The sequence below is a fragment of the Heteronotia binoei genome, chromosome 5 (assembly GCF_032191835.1).
Source record: "Heteronotia binoei isolate CCM8104 ecotype False Entrance Well chromosome 5, APGP_CSIRO_Hbin_v1, whole genome shotgun sequence".
Lineage (NCBI taxonomy): Eukaryota > Metazoa > Chordata > Lepidosauria > Squamata > Gekkonidae > Heteronotia > Heteronotia binoei.
In genome coordinates, this window is record NC_083227.1 from 3,551,387 (window position 1) to 3,575,317 (window position 23,931).

The following is a 23,931-nucleotide window of genomic DNA, read 5'->3' on the forward strand; positions in this document are numbered from 1 at the left end:
ATGCTCAGAATGTGGGAAAAGATTCAGTAGACGTGCTCATCTTCAAAGTCATCAAAGAATCCACACAGAGGAGAAACCATTTGAATGCTCAGAATGTGGAAAGAGATTCAGTGAGAGTGGCACTCTTCAACAGCATCAGAGAACCCACACAGGTGAGAAACCTTGTGAATGCTCAGCGTGTGGAAAGAGATTCAGTAGCAATGGCCATCTTCAAGAGCATGAAAGAAGCCACACAATGGAGAAACCTTTTGAATGCTCAGAATGTGGAAAGAGATTCAGTCAGACTAGCACTCTTCGACAGCATCAGAGAACCCACACAGGGGAAAAACCATTTGAATGCTTCGAGTGTGGAAAGAGATTCGGTCGGAGTGGCCATCTTCAACGGCATCAAAGAATGCACACAGGGAAGAAACCATTTGAATGCTCAGAGTGTGGAAAGAGTTTCCTTCATACTGGCAATCTTCAAAACCACGAAAGAACCCACACAGGGGAATAACTCTTTGAATGCTGAGTGTGTGGGAAGAGATTCAGTGAGAGGTGGAATTTTCCACTGCATCAATAACCCACATCAGAGAGAAACCATTAGAATGTGAAAAGAGATTCTGTCTAAATTCCAGCTGTTGAAGGATTGTCATTGTTAAGAAGAAGACAATATTGAATTCATATCCCACCCTACACTCTGAATCTCAGAACAGCTTACAATCTCCTTTAACTCCCCCCCCTCAACAAATACCTGTGACGTAGGTGCGACTGAGAGAGCTCTCCCAGGAGCTGCCCTTTCAAGGACAGCTCTGCGAGAGCTACTGCTGACCCAAGGCCATTCCAGCAACTGCCAGTGGAGGAGTGGGGAATTAAACCCGGTTCTCCCAGATAAGAGTGCACGCACTTAACCATTACACCTAACTGGCTCCACAGGTTTAATGTTATTAGTCATTCAGAAATCACATTGCTATCTCCTCTACAGCAAGCATTAGTCAACAGGTACAATATAAGTGTTAAATTGTAGTATGTTCTAGTACAGAGTTTAAGTCTCACATGCAAATATAGTGTATTCTTTGGTGTGTTATATACTGTGTAATTGACATGATATATTGCTCTGTTGCAAATGCTAGAGAGGTTATACATAAAGAAGGCTTGAACACAGAGTCAATAATTTTTTGAAGAGCGGTTTATTTGATCCATGGTGTGTTTTGTTAAAACTTGTACCCTGGTTGCTGTTGTGGTTGTACACAGACGACAGTGACAGGCTCACCCTCAGAACACTTGTGCTGTGTCCACCAGCGAGGTCTATGCCCTGCATGGGACCCTCCCCCAAAGATCAGGGTGTTCTTCTTGGCACCCTCACCCACAGCTCATGCTGGTGCGCAGGGGTGACCTTGCCAGCCTCAGTGTGATCCCAAACCCCACACAAGGCACCCCCCCCCTTCAAAAAACCCCCCAGTACTTCCTTCAACACAACGGTCTGGTTAGCCAATGGCACAGAAATGTGCACTGTCAACAACTTCAGATAGAGTTTGTCCAGTGCCCTCATTCATCTCACAAGTCCCCTAGTGTCCAATGCATGGAGACTTCTTCAAAATATTTCTGTTGCCCCTCCCCACTGCAAGAACATTTTATGGGGCTGGAGCTTGGCCGACCGGCTGCACCGTGTATTGACAGTGGCCGAGGGATTTTAGGGCCGCAGAAGCTGTGGGCCTGACTTGGGTGTTCTTGTCCGTGGCATCTTTGAAGGTTTTCCTGTCCATTCTAGTCTGTTCCAGCCTGCACTCCTATCACCTCTCCTCAGCCCCCAGGATCAATTCTGCATGATGCAGTGTGGAACTCTGATTTTCACGCTCGCACTGGCAATCCAAGTGGAGACATTTCATCCAGAAGCGCTATAGACTAACAGGGCAGTGGGAAGCATCCCAGTGCCTAACAATCTTAAACCCTTCCTCCTTACAGCATTGTCTCATCCACACATTGAGACTCCTAATTTGTGCCTTTCTCTCCAGCCGTGTGCATGGAGCAGGTGGTACTTCTGAGAAGGCTACCTTGGAGGTCCTGGCCTTGAGTCTCCTGCCTAGCAGCCTAAATTTTTCCTCCAGGACCTCACGACTGCATTTCCCCACATCGTTGGTGCCAACATGCACCACAACCACTGGCTCCTCCCCAGCACTGTCTATCAGCCTATCTACTACAGCGTAATGTCCGCTACCATATGGTCAGTACGCGGTTTCGCCACCCAGCTGTCTACTTGCCTAGGGATCGAATCACCAACTACCAAACCCCCCCTCCCTCCCTGCCCAGGGATGGTTCCTTGGCGCGAAAGGATACGCGCTCACCAACTGAAGAAGAGGTCCCTTCTGAGGGTGCCTTCCCCTTGTCCTCAGCACGGTGCCCTGTTCCCTCTCGACCCTCACGCTCTCTGGCAGCAACGGGGCTGCCACGTTCAGAGCGGGGCTCATCTACTACGCCCCCGAGAGTCTTCTCCAAGTGCCTAACTGACTGTCTCTGCTTCTTCAAGTCAGTCACCTCGGCCTCAAGGGTACAAACTTGTTCCCTGAGGACCAGGAGCTCCTTGCATCGAGCACACACCCAAGACTTCTGCCCAGTTACAAGCTAATATATTTCCCCACATACAATACATGAGAAGAGGCACTCTTGACAGTGAGAAGAATGAGGTGAGCCCAAAGTGAACCAACCAATACAGAAGAAGTATTCTTTCTGCCTGGCTCCTTTGAGATACTGGACGACGTTTCAGGCATCAGGGTTTTGTCCCTCTGAGAGGGAGACGGTTGGTAAGAAGAAGACGACATTGGATTGATATCCCGCCATCCACTCGGAATCTCAGAGTCTCAGAGCGGCTCACAATCTCCTTTATCTTCCTCCCCCACAACAGACACCCTGTGAGGTGGGTGGGGCGGAGAGGGCTCTCACAGCAGCTGCCCTTTCAAGGACAACTCCTGCCAAAGCTATGGCTGACCCAATGCCATTCCAGCAGGTGCAAGTGGAGGAGTGGGGAATCAAACCCGGTTCTCCCAGATAAGAGAGCTCTGGCTGACCCAAGGCCATTCCAGCAGGTGCAAGCGGAGGAGTGGGGAATCAAACCCCGTTCTCCCAGATAAGAGAGCTCTGGCTGACCCAAGGCCATTCCAGCAGGTGCAAGCGGAGGAGTGGGGAATCAAACCCGGTTCTCCCAGATAAGAGAGCTCTGGCTGACCCAAGGCCATTCCAGCAGGTGCAAGTGGAGGAGTGGGGAATCAAACCCGGTTCTCCCAGATAAGAGAGCTCTGGCTGACCCAAGGCCATTCCAGCAGGTGCAAGTGGAGGAGTGGGGAATCAAACCCGGTTCTCCCAGATAAGAGAGCTCTGGCTGACCCAAGGCCATTCCAGCAGGTGCAAGTGGAGGAGTGGGGAATCAAACCCGGTTCTCCCAGATAAGAGAGCTCTGGCTGACTCAAGGTCATTCTAGCAGCTGCAAGCAGAGGAGTGGGGGATCAAACCAGGTTCTCCCAGATAAGAGAGCTCTGGCTGACCCAAGGCCATTCCAGCAGGTGCAAGTGGAGGAGTGGGGAATCAAACCCGGTTCTCCCAGATAAGAGAGCTCTGGCTGACCCAAGGCCATTCCAGCAGGTGCAAGTGGAGGAGTGGGGAATCAAACCCGGTTCTCCCAGATAAGAGAGCTCTGGCTGACCCAAGGCCATTCCAGCAGGTGCAAGTGGAGGAGTGGGGAATCAAACCCGGTTCTCCCAGATAAGAGAGCTCTGGCTGACTCAAGGTCATTCTAGCAGCTGCAAGCAGAGGAGTGGGGGATCAAACCAGGTTCTCCCAGATAAGAGAGCTCTGGCTGACCCAAGGCCATTCCAGCAGGTGCAAGTGGAGGAGTGGGGAATCAAACCCGGTTCTCCCAGATAAGAGAGCTCTGGCTGACCCAAGGCCATTCCAGCAGGTGCAAGTGGAGGAGTGGGGAATCAAACCCGGTTCTCCCAGATAAGAGAGCTCTGGCTGACCCAAGGCCATTCCAGCAGGTGCAAGTGGAGGAGTGGGGAATCAAACCCGGTTCTCCCAGATAAGAGAGCTCTGGCTGACTCAAGGTCATTCTAGCAGCTGCAAGCAGAGGAGTGGGGGATCAAACCAGGTTCTCCCAGATAAGAGAGCTCTGGCTGACCCAAGCCCATTCCAGCAGGTGCAAGTGGAGGAGTGGGGAATCAAACCCGGTTCTCCCAGATAAGAGTCCGCACACTTAACCACTGCACCAAATTGGCTCTCCAGTTTTATGGTGTCAGATATCTGTGGGGGTTCAGAGGTCAGGCTCAAACTGTTATCATTGTCATTCCTATTGCTAGCCCGCCTCTCCCAGGGGCTGGAGGTGGATGCAGGTATGATGAACATGTGGACAAAGGAGACCCGATAGATGTTGTTTACCTTGACTTTCAGAAAGCTTTTGATAAAGTTCCTCATCAAAGGCTCCTTAGAAAGCTTGAGAATCATGGAGTAAAAGGACAGGTCCTCTTGTGGATCAAAAACTGGCTGAGTAATAGGAAGCAGAGAGTGAGTATAAATGGGCAGTCTTCGCAGTGGAGGACGGTAAGCAGTGGGGTGCCACAGGGCTCGGTACTGGGTCCCATGCTCTTTAACTTGTTCATAAATGATTTAGAGTTGGGAGTGAGCAGTGAAGTGGCCAAGTTTGCGGATGACACTAAATTGTTCAGGGTGGTGAGAACCAGAGAGGATTGTGAGGAACTCCAAAGGGATCTGTTGAGGCTGGGTGAGTGGGCGTCAACGTGGCAGATGCGGTTCAATGTGGCCAAGTGCAAAGTAATGCACATTGGGGCTAAGAATCCCAGCTACAAATACAAGTTGATGGGGTGTGAACTGGCAGAGACTGATCAAGAGAGATCTTGGGGTAGTGGATGTTATACTGAAAATTTGGTGCCTCTACCTCAAAGAACAGCTCTCCCAGAGCCCCAGATACCCACGGATCAATTCTCCATTATTTTCTATGGGAACAAGTCTCCATACGGAACTTCAGAGTTCCCAGCAGGCATTTCCCTCCCCTCTCCCTGCTTTCTGATGGCCCTGAAGCGGGGGGGGGGCCTCCAAACCGGGGATCCCCTACCCCACCTGGGGATTGGCAACCCTAGTCCAGGGCTGTTTTTGTAGAAAAAGCCCAGGGGGAACTCAGTAGCATATTAGACCACATCCCCTAAAATTAGCATATTAGGCCACACACTCATCTGCATATCAGGCCACACCACCTGGGATCATCAAGCGCAAGCTGAACTGTGACAGTAACTTTTCCAGGCCCTGCAGCAATTCTGGCCGGCCAGCCAGGCCCCAGGGAGGCTGCCACATGGCTCTTTAAGGTCCAGCAATCCCCGAGGGCCACACCAAGTTACCTCGAGGGCCATACAGAGCCTTTGGAATCTGCAAGACTACTAATGCTTGGGGATTTCTGCTGGCTGGGCCTTGGAATTTGCAAGACTACTAATGCTTGGGGATTTCTACTGGCTGGGCTTTGGAATTTGCAAGACTACTAATGCTTGGGGATTTCAGCTAATTCAGTTTTCTTTCTCAGATGTCGTCCATGCTGCGGCATTTTGCCTGATTTCTCCGAAGAAGAAGATGATCTAAATCCTCAGATGTCGTCCATGCTGCGGCATCTTGCCTGATTTCTCCGAAGAAGAAGATCTAAGTCCTCAGATGTCGTCCATGCTGCGGCATCTTGCCTGATTTCTCCGAAGAAGAAGATCTAAGTCCTAGTCCCAGGTGAGGATGTGTAGTGGATTTTTAGGTTCAAACAAACTTTGGTTCTGAAGTCTGACTGTAACTGACTTTTCTCCTTTAAGATTTCAGGTAGGTCTCTTGATTATAAAAACAACTGTCTGTGTTCACAAGGCAAACTGAGATGGATGAGAGGAATGCCTTTGTCCAAAAACAATGGGAATGACTGTTAACTGCTATATCCTGCAATGACTCAAAACCATTTTGGACACTAGTTAACAGAGCACTTGGACCAGGAATTTCCAGCCCTTCTGTTATTGCTCCCTCTACTTGGTATCCGTATTTTCTTGATCTATTCCAAGAGGAGGCTCCAGGTGCTCTCCATGTGACCAACCTTGTTCCTGACAATATGCCTGAATGGCCTCCTATGATTCCAGAAGAAGTTGTGGTGGCAGGATTTCTTTTGGGTTGCCTTGGGTCTCTTATGAAATTGGCAACAAGAGTTCTAAGCTCTTCATTCATATTGCTCTCACCCAAAAGCATAAGTTGTGAATGTAGGTCAGGAGAGTAGACAGAAACTAGGGTAAAGTTGAGAGTCTTTGGAGGACAGGAATTCCCTTATATGGTATTGTGAGGAATTGATAACTTGCCATCTGGAGCTGCGATCTGCAGTGCTGGAATTCATCACATTAGATGAAATAGAGAGAAGTGATACAGTTTTCCGGGGAAAGTCTTTAAAAGCCCTGGAGCCGCAGTACAGTTAAAACAGCACTGAGAGAAGACTGACAAAGGGTTAAACCAATGAAAACGTAGGAAATATGGTCTTTTGCTCTCTTTGTGAGAAGTTGTGCAGAACTTTGCCGCCCCAGTCTTTTCCTTCTGTTGCCTGTAGCTCCTCCCCCTCCCAGTCCCCTGGGGAAGGAAGGAAAGAGCCTGGACTTCTTTTGCTCAGTTCCCCGGACCCCGTGGGAGAAATATAAAGAAGGCATCTTTAAGTCCAATGAGTGCTAATGTTTTTAAAAATACATATTTATGTCAGTGTTCCCTGCATCTGCTCCTAGTAGGGTTGCCAAGTCCCATTTTTAAAATATCTGGGGACTTTGGGGGTGGAGCCAGGAGATACTGGGGTGGAGCTAGGAGGAGGGGGGAAACGGCGCCGGGGAGCGTCGCTGCGCTGCCGTGGCTGCTCCTCCGAGATGGGCTCAGCCTGGGCCCATCTCGGAGGAGCAGCTGCGGGGAGGGAGGGAGGGAGGGGGCGGCAGCAGCGCGGCAGCGTCGCCCGCTCTGGGATGGGGTGCCCGCCGTTTCCCCCCTCCCCCCGCTTCTGTTTTTTGGGGGAGCGGGGGAAGAGGGTGGAAAACCTGGCATCCCCCGCCAGATCGGGAGGGTTGGGAAGGCTAGCTCCTAGGCAGGCTTCTCCCAGGCAGGCTTCTCCCTCTCCTCTAGGCTGCAAATCAAGACACAAACGACCACTCTGTGGGACTAATGAACTCTTGTTCCTCATCGTTCATTGCAGAGCGGAAGACATAGCCAGGAGCAGTTGGGCCGCAGAAATGTCCCAAATTAAAAGCTGGCATTACGAGTGCGTGGACCTCCTGAGGTGAGGGATGTGTTGGGCAGCAATATCTCTGCTATTTGATACTAATTTATATGTGGCTTCATCTTGGAGAGACGCCTTGGAAAGAAGTTCCCGTTTTCCAGGGACAGATGGAATGTTAACTTCCTCGGGAATTGTCAAGCACACTTATTTCTCTAACTTAACTGTTCCTTAGACAAAGTTTTTAAAAATATATATTTATGTCAGAGTTCCCTGCATCTGCTCCTAGGCAGGCTTCTCCCTCTCCTCTAGGCTGCAAATCAAGACACAAATGACCACTCTATGGGACTAATGAACTCTTGTTCCTCATCCTTCATTGCAGAGCGGAAGAAATAAGGAAGGAGAGCTTTAGAAGTGAATTTAATGAACTTCAAAAGTCGTATTTTGAATGCGTGGAGCTTTTAAGGTGAGGGATGTGTTGGGCAGCAATATCTCTGCTATTTGATACTAATTTATATGTGGCTTCATCTTGGAGAGACGCCTTGGAAAGCAGTTCCCGTTTTCCAGGGACAGATGGAATGTGAACTTCCTCGGGAATTGTCAAGCGCACTTATTTCTCTAAATTAACTGTTCCTTAGACAAAGTTTTTAAAAATATATATTTATGTCAGAGTTCCCTGCATCTGCTCCTAGGCAGGCTTCTCCCTGTGCTCTAGGCCCAAATCAAGACACAAACAACCACTCTGTGGCACTAATGAACTCTTGTTCCTCATCTTGGAAGGAACTTCCCAGAATGGAAGTTTCTGGGAATTACCATGAAACAGGATCTAACATGGGGGGCAAATACTTTAGCTCTAGAGAAAAAGGCCCAGCAACGACTATACTACTTAAGACTCTTAAGATCACTACAACTGTCAGGGAGTCTGCTGGTTGCCTTTTATCGTAGTTCCATTGAGAGCATTTTATCTTATTGCCTCTGCGCGTGGTTTGGGAGCTGCACGGAAGCAGAGAGAAGGGTGCTCCAAAGAGTGACGAGAAGAGCACAAAAGATTTGTGGATGTTCTCTCCCCTCATTGGTGGATCTGTATAATATGGGATGTAAAAGGAAGATACAAATGATCCTAAGGGACCCTTCACATCTGGGCCATTTGCTATTTGAGATCTTACCGTCAGGTAGACGATATAGAGTGTTGAAGGCCAGGACAAACAGATTTAAGGACAGTTTCTATCCAAGTACTTCTTCACCCAAAGGGTGATTAACATGTGGAATTCACTGCCACAGGAGGTGGTGGCGTCCACAAGCATAGCCACCTTCAAGAGGGGTTTAGATAAAAATATGGAGCAGAGGTCCATCAGTGGCTATTAGCCACAGTGTGTGTGTGTGTGTGTGTGTGTGTATATATATATATATATATATATTTGGCCGCTGTGTGACACAGAATGTTGGACTGGATGGGCCATTGGCCTGATCTAACATGGCTTCTCTTATGTTCTTATGTTCTTAAGTGCTGTGGTTAGGCTAAATGCAGGGTCATGAAGGATTATCTGTTTTAGATGTATTTAAATGGTTTTAATGGTTTTATGAATGTTTAACTGTTTTAGATGTATTTAAATGGTTTTAATGGTTTTAGATGTATTTAAATGGTATGAATATGAATATGTGTGTTTGATGTGTTGGTATGTTTTGTGGAAGAGCACCTCATTTCGTTGCTCTCTTTTTGTGGAGAACAATGACAATAAATTTATCTATCTATCTATCTATCTATCTATCTATCTATCTATCTATCTATCTATCTATCTATCTATCTATCTATCTATCTATCTTTCATTGCAGATTGGAAGAAACGGCCAAGAAGATCTGGGAAACTGAAATGGCACAAATCCAGAAATGGCATTATGAGTACGTGGAGCTGCTAAGGTGAGGGATGTGTTGGGCAGCAATATCTCTGCTATTTGATACTAATTTATATGTGGCTTCATCTTGGAGAGACGCATTGGAAAGCAGTTCCCGTTTTCCAGTGACAGATGGAATGTGAACTTCCTCGGGAATTGTCAAGCGCACTTATTTCTCTAACTTAATTGTCCCTTAGACAAAGTTTTTTAAAATACATATTTATGTCAGTGTTCCCTGCATCTGCTCCTAGGCAGGCTTCTCCCTCTCCTCTAGGCCGCAAATCAAGACACAAACGACCACTCTGTGGGACTAATGAACTCTTGTTCCTCATCGTTCATTGCAGAGCGGAAGAAATGGTGAAAATGAGATGGGAAGAAGAAATGGCCCACATAAAAAAGTGGCACTATGAGTGCGTGGAACTTTTAAGGTGAGGGATGTGTTGGGCAGCAATATCTCCTCTATATGATACGAATCTATATGTGGCTTCATCTTGGAGAGACGCATTGGAAAGCAGTTCCCGTTTTCCAGTGACAGATGGAATGTTAACTTCCTCGGGAATACGAAGAGCAGTGTTCCCTGCATCTGCTCCTAGGAAGGCTTCTCCCTCTCCTCTAGGCCGCAAATCAAGACACAAACGACCACTCTGTGGGACTAATAAACTCTTGTTCCTCATCCTTCATTGCAGAGCGGAAGAATTGGCCCAGAACTGCTGGGAAGCAGAAATGGCCATGATAAAAAAATGGCACTACGAGTGCGTGGATCTTTTGAGGTGAGGGATGTGTTGGGCAGCAATATCTGTTCTATTTGATACTAATTTATATGTGGCTTCATCTTGGAGAGACGCATTGGAAAGCAGTTCCCGTTTTCCAGTGACAGATGGAATGTGAACTTCCTCGGGAATTGTCAAGTGCACTTATTTCTCTAACTTAATTGTCCCTTAGACAAAGTTTTTAAAAATACATATTTATGTCAGTGTTCCCTGCATCTGCTCCTAGGCAGGCTTCTCCCTCTCCTCTAGGCCGCAAATCAAGACACAAACGACCACTCTGTGGGACTAATGAACTCTTGTTCCTCATCGTTCATTGCAGAGCGGAAGAAATGGTGAAAATGAGATGGGAAGAAGAAATGGCCCACATAAAAAAGTGGCACTATGAGTGCGTGGAACTTTTAAGGTGAGGGATGTGTTGGGCAGCAATATCTCTTCTATTTGATACTAATTTATATGTGGCTTCATCTTGGAGAGACTCATTGGAAAGCAGTTCCCGTTTTCCAGTGATAGATGGAATGTTAACTTCCTCGGCAATTGTCAAGGGTGCTTATTTCTGTAACTTAATTGTTTCTTAGACAAAGAGCAGGTCACCAGCTGTCTACTGCTCCCCCCTTATTTACAACAATTGGGCAAGTAATAAATCCATCTGGCCCAAGGATGTTTATGCTACAGCCTGGCTGGTACCACTTTCAAGTCGCCTCTCCCACAGGTTCACACAAACAACTCTTATCTGAACAATCAGCAGAGTCAGCAACCATCTTCCTTATCTTCACACCCATTCCAACCCTCCCAGCAATCAATACGGAACAATGGTCACATTCCACAGCCAGTTTCCTTATCACTACCCTTCCAGGAAGCCCCACCAAACAATGGGCACATCCACAATCCAATTGCCCTCTCACCACACCCCCTCCAGCCTAGAAATAGCAGCTCTCCAGCATCCCTGGCCTCACTCAATGCACAGCAGCCAAGAAGCTCAGAGCGCCTGCTCCGGCTGCACTGCCACTGAGGATGTTCTCCGCAGCTGAGAACGAAACGTCTGGAAGAAAAACTTTCTCCAGTAGAACACGGCACTTGAGCCTGAAAGATTCTACAAACCCTAACTCTTATCTTCATCTAGAGAAGTGTGAGAATGGGAGATATTTTTAATAGCCTAAATTCCTTAGCAATAAAAGAGATACTGTTTAGTAACCTTTGAACCCGTGACTCAAGTATGCATCTGTATGGTAACCTTTGAAGATATACTATACATCAACTGTGTAATTCTGTATACATCATTACTTCCATGGCTTGTGTCCTTGGTACAGCTTCTGAATTTCTAACAATAAAACAGCTTTGATTTAAAACAAAAGACTGCTTATTGAGAAATATCGGTGCTTGACAGGAATACTAAGACCAGTGTTCCCTCTTAGCTGACTTAGTGTGAGATAGCTCACTGTTTTTTAGCCTCCAGCTCACACAATCCGGATCTTACCCCACCCCTTTCCTGCGCCACGCTTGCCTGAGCCAAGCCTGCCGGGCCTGTTCTATTTTTCTTTCGTATTTTGGAACGATGTCACCAGTCTCTGCTAGGAAGTGGCGATGATCCGGCTGAGTACACAATGGGCCGTGTCATCCGCGGCCAGAGAAAAGGTTCTGGGTCTGTGTTCAGGGCCCACGGGAAGCACGGGAAGGGTCCAGCAACGCTGAGAGCTGCCGACTTTGCTGAGAGGCAGGGCGATATTAAGGGCATTGTGAAGATATCGTTCATGATCCTGGCTGAGGAGCCCCTCTTGCCAAGATAATTTTCCGTGATCCATATAGGTTTAAGAAACAAACAGAATTGTTCATTGCAGCTGAGGGCATTCATACAGGACAGTTTGTGTACCGTGGCAAAAAGGCTCAGCTCACGTTGGCAATGCGCTACCTGCTGGCACTCTGCCAGGAGGCCCCATTGTCTGTTGTCTTGAAGAGAAGCCTGGCGATTGTGGCAAACTGGCTCGTGCTTCTGGAAACTATGCCACAGTTATCTCCCACAATCCTGAAACTAAAACAAAACAGAGTGAAATTGCCTTCTGGCTCCAAGCAAGTGATTTCCTCTGCAAACAGAGCAGTTGTCGGTATTGTTGCTGGCGGTGGCCGTATTGACAAACCTTTCTTGAAAGCTGGGCGAGCTTATCACAAACACAAGGCCAAGAGAAACTGCTGCCCCCCCTGTCTGTGGTGTGGGTATGAATCTTGTTGAACACCACCAACGCATTGGTAAGCCCTCAGCCCTCAGGAGAGAAGCTCCAGCTGGTCGTAAAGTTGGTCTCATTGCAACCCGTCCTACCTGTAGACTGCGGGGAAAGGCTATGCAGGAGAAGGAGAACCAAGGCCTTATGTTCAGCATTCATAGAAAAATAAATGTGAGACTGGTAAAAAAAAAAAGGAGGAGGAGGAGGAAGTGGCAATGTTTTCGATAGCACCTGGCTCGGACCGTGCAAAAAAAATGTTGGCACTTTTGTCAGGGCACGGCTGTGCTGTTTGGATAATCATTGGCTTGCTTCTGTCCCCTGTAAGAGAGGCCACGTAGGCACCTCTACTCAAGCCCAAGAATCCTCTTCCTGTCCCTTCCCTTCCCTCCCTCACCTTCCTTGTCCTCTCCTCTCCTCTCCTCTCCTCTCCTCTCCTCTCCTGTCCTCTCCTCTCCTCTCCTGTCCTCTCCTCTCCTCTCCTCTCCTCTCCTGTCCTCTCCTCTCCTCTCCTCTCCTCTCCTGTCCTCTCCTCTCCTCTCCTACTTTACTTCTTCAGGACTCAGCTGTTATACATATATAAAAACATACAATTGTATATATATAAAAACATACAATTTAGTTAAGATGCCAGAGTAAACAAGTTAATTTGTAAAAAGCAAAGCAATCCCAGTTCCCAGGAAAAACCAGGTGATGAGGCTGCTCTCTCTGCAACATGGAATTCCTGAGGATTTGGGGGTGGAGATGATTTGAAGAAGGGAGAGCCTCTTGAAACACATCAGTAGCCTTGGGGCATATCATCAGCTCTTGAGCCATTACCAAAATAAATTATTTAAGTCTTGGAAACCAACTAGAGACTTGTGCATGGACTTCTGTATTGTTGAATGTAATGGAATGTGTATATCATGGCTTTGGTACATGTATGTGGTGATTGTTGAGCGTACGAGGGTGTAAATACAGTAACAAACGCTTATTTAAACAAGTACTTACAGTGTGTTGCTTTGTGGTTGCTCAACCTTTACACTGGAGCTTTGTGTTTTTCCAGGCACCCACCTGGAGGTTGGCAACCCTGTCAGGTGGGGTTGGGGGCTGCCACCAAAAGGGTTTTGGAGGGTTGCTTTACTGAAAGAAGGGAAGGAGGGAGGCAGGTTGTCCCTCCCTTTGCCCTCTGATTCTCCTGGCACAGCCCCCCCCCCCTTTCGACAACTCAGCCGCTGAGCCTGAGATGTACAGAAACCTCCCCCCTCCCCACTAAAAACTTTTGCAGCCACTGTGGCCGGACCTGCCTGTCCCGCATTGGTCTTGTCAGCCACCAGCGAGCCTGCAGCAGACGTGGACTATTGCACCCTTCTTAAATCTTCGTTCGCGAAGCCAAGCCGAGAGAGAGAGAGAGAGACATTGCAAATACCAAAAGTCAAAAAGTACAACCCTTCAGCTCTATAATTAAGGTTGCCGACCCTGAGTTTTATTATTTGCAATTTGTATTATAGGGCTGCTAACCTTATCGTGACAGTTAGCAAGATGGCAACGGCAATGACAGATTTATACTCTGCCACCCTCTCTGAACCAGAGTCAGAGTGCTTTACAATCTCTTTCCCCCACAACAGACTTGTCTCGAGGGGATTTGGATTAAGCCAGCATGTTGTCCAGGCAAGGTCGCCTGCTCTGAGTTGGGAAATTGCCAGAGATTTCGGGGGTGGAGCCTGGGGAACGCAGGGCTTGGGGAGGGAGGGGCCTCAGCAGAGAATAATGCCATAGAATCCACCCTGCAAAGCAGCCATTTTCAGCAGGGGACCGTTCTTCATTTTCTGGAGAGCAGAAAAGTATTTACTCGCCATCAGATGGCCCCAGACAGCAACAATTCTGCCCAGGCGTTGTTTGGTTAAAAAAAAAACCCTACTGGAATGCCCACTCCCCACCCCTCCTGGCTGAAAAAAAATCCCCTCCTTTGCCGCCCAGGTCTCCCAGGGAAATCTCCCCAAAAGACCATACTGCAAGGCACATGAAAGCTCATACCTTGAAGAACACTTCATGGTCTAAAGTGCCAGAGGACTTCAGCTTTTCTCTCAAAAACTGGAAGGGCAGAGAAGGAAGGAGAGGCAGCTCAGTTCCTCTCTGCACAACACAGAGATGGGGGAAGGAAGGAAGGAAGGAAGGAAGGAAGGAAGGAAGGAAGGAAGGAAGGAAGGAAGGAAGGAAGGAAGGAAGGAAGGAAGGAAGGAAGGAAAACCGAGCTCAGGTTTTGCAGCCTGTGTCAGTCTTCAAGGCTAACTTTTCTCTGCACAACACAGAGAAGGAAGGACGGAAAACATAGCTCAGGCATTGCAGCCTGTGTCAGTCTTCAAGGCTAGCTTTTCTCTACACAATAGAAAGATGGGGGAAGGAAGGAATCAGAGCACAGCTCATGCTTTGCTGGGGGCGGGACTAGCTTTGGCTTTTCTTGTGACCCGATATTGAGGCTTCCATGGCCTGGTGCCAGGTCGCAACCCTGCGAATGAGAAACGCCAGGCTAGGACAAATGCTTAGACTTATCTTTGGATTTCTAGAACTTGCTGTTATTTTGCTTGGGAACCTTGGATTTATGTTGCCTGGATCAGAATGCTGGTATGACTTGAGGTTAATATAAGCTGACCTACCTTCTGGATTGTATTTTAAGAAACTATACTGATGACTGGTGGGACCACCAAGTTAATTTAGGGAAAAGACTTGTACCTTAATAAATTCTGAAAAAAGACCTCTTGGAATTGGTCTGTCTGTCAGGGCTCTGCAGACGCTTTCAGTTGCCTTGGATCCTACCTGTGCAGAGTTTAATTGGGGGTCCTTAAACCTGGGCAAAGCAGCCTGCATACTGGTGTAACATCTTAGGAGAAGCAGAGTGGGCTGGTGGGCTGCTTCCATAAAGAGAGCCAGCTTGGTGGCAGCCAATCGATCAAGGTGTGCCTCTCCTCTCAGGACTCCAGGCCAGCCTCCCGCCAGGAAGCCAGGGGAGAGCTGGAGGTTAACCGCAGGCAGAGCGCTACGAGGGGTTCATCCCCACCCTGTGGCAGCCTGTGGAATGTGAGGTCTCCTCTTGAGCCACTTACGTTTTCCAACAGAATCTTGGAAGCTTTAGCACCCGATTGACCGCAGCTTCCATTTTGAAGTGTCACGGAGGCAGGAATGCATCGTGATGTGATGGCAGCTGCAAGAACTCAGCTTCTCGTGCCCCAAATCCACCCTGAAGCTCACTGGGGGGCTGTGAGCCGGTCCCCCTTCTAGGCATCTACTGAGGCTGTGATACAGAAGCTGGGTTGGAGCAAGCCAGGATATTTCAAGATCCCAGGTTATAAAAAAAAAAAAAAAACCATACCTCAAAGGAATAGAGATCAGCTATCTTCAGAAACAAGGAGCCCCGTGGCGCAGAGTGGCAAGCTGAAGTTTTGCAGTCCAAGCTCTGCTCACGACCTGAGTTCGGTCCCGGTGGAAGCTGGGTTTAGGTAGCCAGCTCAAGGTTGATTCAGCCTCCCATCCTTCTGAGGTTGGTAAAATGATTACCCAGCTTGCTGAAGAAGAAGACAGAAACAGGATACAGGATGATCTTGACAGGCTGGAAAACTGGGCTAATATCAATAAAACGGATTTTAACAGGGATAAATGTAAGTTCTGCATTTAGGTAGAATGGGGGAGACTTGTCTTACCAGTAGTATGTTGAAAAGGATCTAGGCAGACGTCGTTTTGTACAAAAACAGGTGGTGGAGCTCATCCAGGGATTGTTATGCAGCTGCAATACTATTCAATAGACGAGGAGGTGGAACTCTCAGAAGGAGGAGGAGGAACTCTCAGAAAGGTTCAGGAGCCGTGCTCCTGTGAGCTCCCACTGAATTTGAGGCCTGGATCTAGGGCTCTTAGTGGATCATACGCTGAACATGAGTCAACAGTGTGATGCAATGGCTAAAAAGGCAAATGAAATTTTGGGCTGTATCAACAGAAGTAGAGTGTCCAGATCATGTGATGTGATGGTATCACTTTACTCTGCTCTGGTAAGACCTCACCTGGAGTCTTGTGTTCAGTTTTGGGCACCACATTTTAAGAAGGATCTAGACAAGCTGGAACGGGCCCAGAGGAGGGTGACGAAGATGGGGAGAGGTCTGGAGACCAAGTCCTATGAGGAAAGGCTGAAGGAGCTGGGCATGTTTAGCCTGGAGAGGAGGCGGCTGAGAGGTGATAGGATCGCCATCTTCAAGTACTTGAAGGGCTGTCATCTAGAGGATGGTGTGGAATTGTTTTCTGTGGCCCCAGAAGGTAGGACCCGAACCAATGGGTTGCAATTAAATCAAAAGAGTTTCTGGCTCAACATTAGGAAGAACTTCCTGACCGTTAGAGCAGGTCCTCAGTGGAACTGGCTTCCTCAGGAGGTGGTGGGCTCTCCTTCCTTGGAGGTTTTTAAGCAGAGGCTGGATGGCCATCTGACAGCAATGAAGATCCTGTGAATTTAGGGGGAGGTTTTTGTGAGTTTCCTGCATTGTGCAGGGGGTTGGACTAGATGACCTTAGAGGTCCCTTCCAACTCTAGGATTCTATGAAAGGGTAGATGACTGGGGAAGGCAATGGCAAGCTACCCCATTAAAAAGTCTGCCATGAAAACTTCCGAATGTGATATCGCCTCATGGGTCGGTAACGACTGGTTCCTGGACAGGGGACTACCTTTACCTCGGTGTCTTCAGAAGCATTAACAAGTACGTGGAAACATCTGCATGGATCCCAAGATCTGTTGGAAAGGAGGATGCCAAGTCACTTCGCCCCGATGTCCAAAAAGCCCAGCCCAAACTCTCTCCTCTGTCAGAGGTGTGGCTCAGTTTTATGCAATCCTGGCGAGCTATTTAAGATGCAGCTGTTTGTTACACAAGAAGCCACAAGCAGGAGAGTTTGGTTTGAGAATTGCGCTTTGTGACGGACCCCTATTAATGACCTCTGTTCAGGAAGGGTTTTCCCATCACTTTCTCCAGGAATAGCAGAAAAGGCAATTAAAGAAAATAACAAAATTGATTGGAAATAGCTGGGTGGGAATAAGCAAATTCTTTTTGGACATTCCGGTGAATATTGTGTTTTGGCACCGCACTCTCTTTGGCACTGCCCTCGAGATCTTCCCTGAGACACCTCCCGAGTGTCTCTCTCCCAGGAATCTTTTTTTCCTTTTAACCACCACAACTGTCAAAACCCAAGTCCCCCTTCAGAACTTTGTGGCCGTGTTCCAACCAATGGGAGAGCTAGGAAAAGAGCTGTCAATCTTTTCTCTCTGCCACTCTTTTCTCTCTGCCCCTCTTCAAACGATTCTGCCGTTTTGCAAAATCACCCTTTTGTTTTAGTCCCTCACGTGCCCCACCCTTTTGAAAACATTGCGCAAGGGGATGGTGCTCCAAACCAAACCTGAGCAATGGGATGATGTGTTTGCATTTTACCTTCACATCATATTTATATCAACACCATGTTTGCTTACAGTTTCATACATAAAACACTTTCAAGAATTCATTTACTTTTACACATATTACAATAATCAACCACCATTTTAAATCCAATTTCTGCAATGTAAGATTTTTTTAAAAAAATATTTATCTATATTAAACCTTTTACTTCTTTTAAGGGTACCTGGAGAGTGCTTCTGCAATCACATTCTCTTTATCTTTTACATGTTGTATGTCAAAATGGTAATCTTGGAGTTGCAGACTCCATCTGACCAATTTACTGTTTGTGCTCTTTACCTGGTTCAGCCAGCGTAAAGAAGAATGATTGGTATATAGTGTGAACTTTCTTCCCCACAGGTATGGTTTCAGTTTACCTAGGGCCCCCACAAAGGCTAGACACTCTATCACCAAGAGATGTCGTTCCCGTTCCAACAATTTTCTGCTTAGATAGAGGATGGGATGTGGATATCCATCCTCCCCGCTTCTGGCCATTAGGACCAGGTTACTTCTATCAAAGTAAGGCTTTAGCATATTTTAAAAAGTAAAGGTAGTAGTCCCCTGTGCAAGCCCCAGTCGTTTTCAACTCTAGGGTGACGCTGCTTTCACAACGTTTTCATGGCAGACTTTTGACGGGGTGGTTTGCCATTGCCTTCCCCAGTCATCTACACTTTCCCCCCAGCAAGCTGGGGACTCATTTGACCGACCTCGGAAGGATGGAAGGCTGAGTCAACCTTGGGCTGGCTACCTGCACCAGCTTCTGCTGCGATCGAACTCAGGTCATGAGCAGAGGGCTCCGACTGCAGTACTGCAGCTTTACCACTCTGCACCACGGGGCATGGAACATGTTGGGTTGCCCCCCTTCCCCACTCACATCTACCAAATTGTTAAGCTCTGAAACCTTGTGGACCACCCGAAAAGGTCCTTCCCAAGCAACCTCAAGCTTTCATCTCCATCAGGGCTTTAGCACAAGAACTTGGTCTCATGGCTTGAAGACCCTGTCCCCAGCCTTGGAGTCGTACCACGATTTCCACCTCTGTTGGGCTCTGTGCATCTTGTCTGCAGCAGCTGCTCTCAGATCCTGAAGATTCTCTTGAAGTTCCCGCAGGTAGGTGATGACATCTTTACTCTGGATGTTCTCTCTTCCGGACCACGCATCTTTCAAGATGTCCATAGGTCCTCTAGCCTGTCGTCCATAGAGCAGTTCAAAGGGACAAAATCCAGTACTTTCTTTTGGCGCTTCTCTGTAACCAAATAAAAGCTGTTGTAAACGTTGGTTCCAGTCATTGGGGTGCTTGACCACATATGTCCTTAACATGTGGTTTAGGGTGCCATTAAATCTCTCGTTGAGGCCGTTGGCTTGAGGGTGCTATGCTGTGGTTGTAAGATGGCAGATTCCACATACCTGTAGCAAGTCTTTCATGACATGGGACGTAAAGGTAGTGCCCAAGTCCGTGACCATCTCCTTTGGGAAGCCCAGCCTTGTAAATACCATCAGTAAGGCTTCAGCTACAGTCTTGGCCTCAATGTCTCTCAGTGGAATCGGCTCAGGGAACTTGGTGGCAAAGTCCACAATAGTGAGTATATATTTGTTCCCTCGCTGGGTTGCTGTTGAAATGGGGCCAACTATATCCACCCTTTCTTTAGCAAAGGCCTCAGTGAGCACGGGTATAGGTTGTCTTATCTTTGGCTTTGCCCACCAGTTGGCATGCCTGGCAGGATCTACAAAAGGCCCTTATGTCCTCTCCTGTATTTGGCCAGTAGGATCTCTCCTGCACCCTGTCCCTGGTCTTATGGATACCAAGATGCCCCGACATCGGTGTCTCAGGTGCCAGGCAGCTGCAATACCTGTCGTCTGTCTTTGTGAGGCACAACAAGCTGTTTCCTTTGTTCCCAGACAATGCTGCATCTTCTTCTCATGGCCACCCTAGATAGTCTTTGGTCTTGGATTAGGAATTGGCAAGGATTTTCTATTGTCACTTGCTCAGTAGTCTCTGCCTGTTGCCAAAGATCTTTTAAGCTTGGGTCTTCTTTCTGCTCTGTTAGAAACTCTGAGGCCGGCGCATTTGCTAACATTGCTACTGAAACACTGATAGTAGCTTCCTCTAGTGCTGTCTGCTGAATATTGTTCATTTAGCACTGCCTCCTGTGTTGTAGCCAGAGGCCTAGCGCTTCTGGTAACTGTCTGGATTTTTACAGCTTCTGTTGTTTTTAACTGAGCCTGTAAATCGTTCCCCAATAATATGGGTACATCTAACTCCTTCCACACACCCACGATCCATTTTTCTTGGAAATTTTTATATTTAACGAGCATGGCCGCCATGTCTACCTCAAAAGCTGGGCCAGTTATACCTTTGACCTTAAAGGACTGTCCTGGTAAGTACTGGTTTTTTTGTACCAGTTTCGGCTGTATCAAGGTGACCTGTGCCCGTGTCTCTTAAACCCACTATTTCCTCTTCATTAACAGCGACAGATTCCAAGTAATCCCCATTCAAATCTTCTAGGACCCTCCAAATATGTAGTACCCTAGCTGGTTCATCTTCTTGGGTCTCAACCATCAGCATGGATGTTAAGAAGTCTGTGAATTCTGGGCCTGTTTTTTGTATAAGCTTTATTGTTTTAGCTGTAGACAGGGTCCCTCTCCCTGGCAGTGAAAACATCTAATACTTCTCCTTCTGGTTAGTGTGGGACTGGCCCGCCTCGCTGAGTTGATTGTAGATGATACTGTTTTTGCAGAGGGGCCCCAATCTTTAGTTTACTTTGTAATGTACCGAGACTAGAGACGATTGTAGGGCAACATGCTTTAATGTAGGCACATCACGAGAGAGAGAACACGCGGGCCGGATCCCGCTTATATACATTCCCCGGAACAGCCTCCCAGACTGGCCAGCCCAACCCTGGCCAGTTAAACTTCCCGCCACTGATGGTAACTGGCGGGGTACTTGGCGCTCTGCTCCTCCAAACCAGCCTGCTGGCAGGGGGGTGTCCTGCTGTGAGTCTGCCCAGTTCGACGGGGCTGCTTGCCACCTCCGGCATGGGAAATGCCTGGAAATGTGGCCACAGCTCTCTTCCCTCAGAGATAGGGTTGCCATTCCCCCCCAACACTTCAGGCTCATCAGAAAGCGGGAGAAGAGGAGGGAAATGTCTGCTGGGAACTCTCTTATTCCCTAGGGAGACTTATTCCCACAGGAAAGAATGGAGAATTGATCCGCAGGTATCTAAGGCTCTGGGGGAACTGTTTCTTGAGGCAGAGGCACCAAATTTGCCGCATGGCATCCGGTGCCTCTCCTCAAAAGACCCTCCAAGTTTCAAAAAGATTGGACCGGGGGGTCCGATTCTATGAGCCCCAAAAGAAGGTGCCCCCATGCTTCATTATTTCCAAAGCAGGGGAGGCATTTAAAAGGGGTGTGGTCCCTTTAAACGCGATGGCCAGAGAACTCCCTTTGGAGTTCAGTTATGCTTGTCTCGATCTTGCTCCCGGCCCCACCCCCAAAGTCTCCTGGCTCCACCCCCAAAGTCTCCCGGCTCCACCCCCAAAGTCCCCAGCTCTTTCTTGACTAGGACTTGGCAACCCAAAGCAGGATGGAAGGCAAAGCGGGAAAGGCTTGGCTTTTGGAGAGGGGTGGCCTCTTGCTCCCCCCCTGCCTCCAGCAGAGCAGCCCCTTCCCCACCCCGGACCCCCGCCTCAGCCCTCCAGCCAGGGAGAGGGAGGGGGGAGACTGAGCCAGACGTCACAAAGCAGCAAGGGCGACGTCACAAGCGACCCCCCAGAGCAGATTTCCCAGCTTTTGCTTTCACTCTCTCCCAGTACTTTGCCGGGAGAGGACTTGGAGAATGGAGATGCTCGGAGCAGAGCTTTGTGGCCGGCCGCCGAGCCGTTCCCCATCGAGGCTGGAAGAGCCGAGGGAAAGGGCCCCCAGCCCTTCCCCCTCTAGGTAGGTGGGGCCGGGGCTGCTCCCCTCCTCCGGCCACTCCAGGGCCCAGTCCAGCCAGCTGGGGGAGGGTTGCCAAGTCCAATGGAAGAAGATCAAGGCTGTGACAAGCATCACTGAACTCCAAAGGGAGTTCTGGCCATCACATTTAAAGGGACAGCACACCTTTTCAATGCCTTCCTTCCATAGGAGATAATGAAGGAGAAGGGCACCTTCTTTGGGGGGTTTGAAACTTGGGGGGGTATTTTGGGGAGAGGCACTAGATGCTGTACTGAAAATGTGGTGCCTCTACCTCAAAAAACAGCCCCCCCCAGAGCCCCAGATACCTGTGGATCAATTCTCCATGAGTTTCTATGGGAATAAATCTCCATAGGGAAGAACAGAGTTCCCAGCAGACACTTCCCTCCCCTCCCCCCGCTTTCTGACGACCCTGAAGCGGGGGGAGGGCCTCCAACCCGGGGGATCCCCTGCCCCCACCTGGGGATTGGCAACCCTAAGCTGGGGCCAGAAACCTGGTCGAGGCACCAAGGGAGAGGAGAGGAGAGGAGAGGAGAGGAGAGGAGAGGAAGGCAGTGGGCGTGGGGGGGGGAGCACAGCGAAGGACATTGGTTCTGCTAGAGGCACCTGGGTTTGGGCCAGTGTTCCCTCTAAGCTGAGTTAGTGTGAGCAAGCTCACAGTTTTTAAGCCTCCCGCTCACAATTTTTTTGTCTTAGCTCAGGAAAAATAGCGCCAGAGCTGGAGCGTCCACTAGGCAACATTCGAGGGCTGCCTAGGGCGCCGGCTCTTGGGGGGTGCTCTTCGGGGCCCTGCCTCTGCACAGCCCAAGACGCTCCCCGCCAGCACTCCGCGCGGCCCTCCCGCCCCCTGCTTCAAAGGGAGCCAGCGAAAAAAAATGTAAAAGAAAAAAGGGGGTGGGGGCCCGCTTTCGGGCTGGGCCGCTGGGAAGGCCAGCGCCGGGCCTGCCCAGAGCAAACTAATTTATGCAGTAGCGAGTCCCAACTTTAATGTCAGTAGCTCACAAAGTAGGATTGTTGCTCATGAGATTCCAAAACTTAGAGGGAACATTGGTTTTCGCCCCCTGTGTTGGCCCGAATGGACCACTGGCCTGATGCAACAAGGGTTCTCGTCTGTTCTTAGGTTTGGGGCCCATGATGTTCTGTCTGGGAGAGCCAGGTTGGTGTAATGGTTAAGTGTGGGGACTCTTACCTGGGAGAACCGGGTTTGATTCCTCGCTCCTCCACTTGCGCCTGCTGGAATGGCCTTGGGTCAGCCATAGCTCTCGAGAGGTTGTCCTTGAAAGGCCCTCTCAGCCCCACCCACCTCACAGGCAGTGTTCCCTCTAAGCTGCAGAGTCTTGTGAGCAAAACCTCAACTTTGTGAGCTACTGGCATGAAAGTTGTGAGCTCCTGCATCAATTAGTGTGCTCTGGGGTCCTCCTTCCTGAGCTAAGACCAAACTGTGTGAGCTGGAGGCTAAACATCCGTGAGCTAGCTCACGCTAACTCGGCTTAGAGGGAACACTGCTCACAGGGTGTCTGTTGTGGGGGAAGGAGATACAGGAGGTTGTAAGCCGCTCTGAGTCTCTGATTTAGGGCGGGGTATAAATCTGCAGTCTTCTTCTTGGTGCTTGTGGGTGGGGTGGCAGAGTGGGAGGGCTTCTGGAGTTCTGGCCCCACTGGTGGACCTCCTGATGGCTTCTGGGCCACTGTGTGACAGGAAGTGTTGGACTGGATGGGCCACTGGCCTGATGCAACAGGGCTTCTGTTATATTCTTATGTTTGGGGCCAATGATGCTCTGTCTTCTTGGTGTTTGTGGGGGGGGCACAGCGGGAGAGCTGCTGGACTTCCGGCCCTGTTTGAGAGCTGCAAGGATGGAAGGAAAGGTGGAAAGAAAGCAAATAGATGGGGGAGGGAGGAAGAGGTGGAAAGAAAGCAGCTTTAACTATCAATGCATTCTCCAAGCCATCAGCTGGCTTGGCTTGGAGAAGTGATTTAAAGAGACAGATGCCTTCTCCAAGCCAGGCAGTGGGGGCTTCAAGAGCCACACAAAATGGCTGAAAGAGCCACACTTTGGCCACCTCTGCTCCAGTGTTTAAAATAATCCTATTGCAGACTCAGTATTGCTTACAGCAAAAACAGTGGACTATCTTTCAGCAGCTTCGACTTTTAGACGCCAAGGTGGATAGGCTCTTTGCTGGGAGTAAAGATGAGTAAAGTCTGGGGCAGTGATGCTCTGTATTGTGGGTGCTTGGGGGGGGGCACAGTGGGAGGGCTCCTAGCCCCACTGTTGGACCTGCTGATGGCACTTGGGTTTTTTGGCCACTGTGGGGCACAGAGTGTTGGACTGGATGGGCCAATGGCCTGACCCAACATGGCTTCTCTGATGTTCTTATGATGCTTGTACCATTCCTCAACCAAGCCTCCCTCGTACTGACTGCAGGAGT

General features: G+C 48.9%; 1 pseudogene; it reads left to right on the forward strand.

The window, feature by feature from the left end:
• Window positions 1-11,496: 11,496 nt before the first annotated feature.
• LOC132571401 (large ribosomal subunit protein uL2-like) lies at window positions 11,497-12,129 on the forward strand (annotated as a pseudogene).
• The last annotated feature ends 11,802 nt before the right edge of the window (window positions 12,130-23,931 follow it).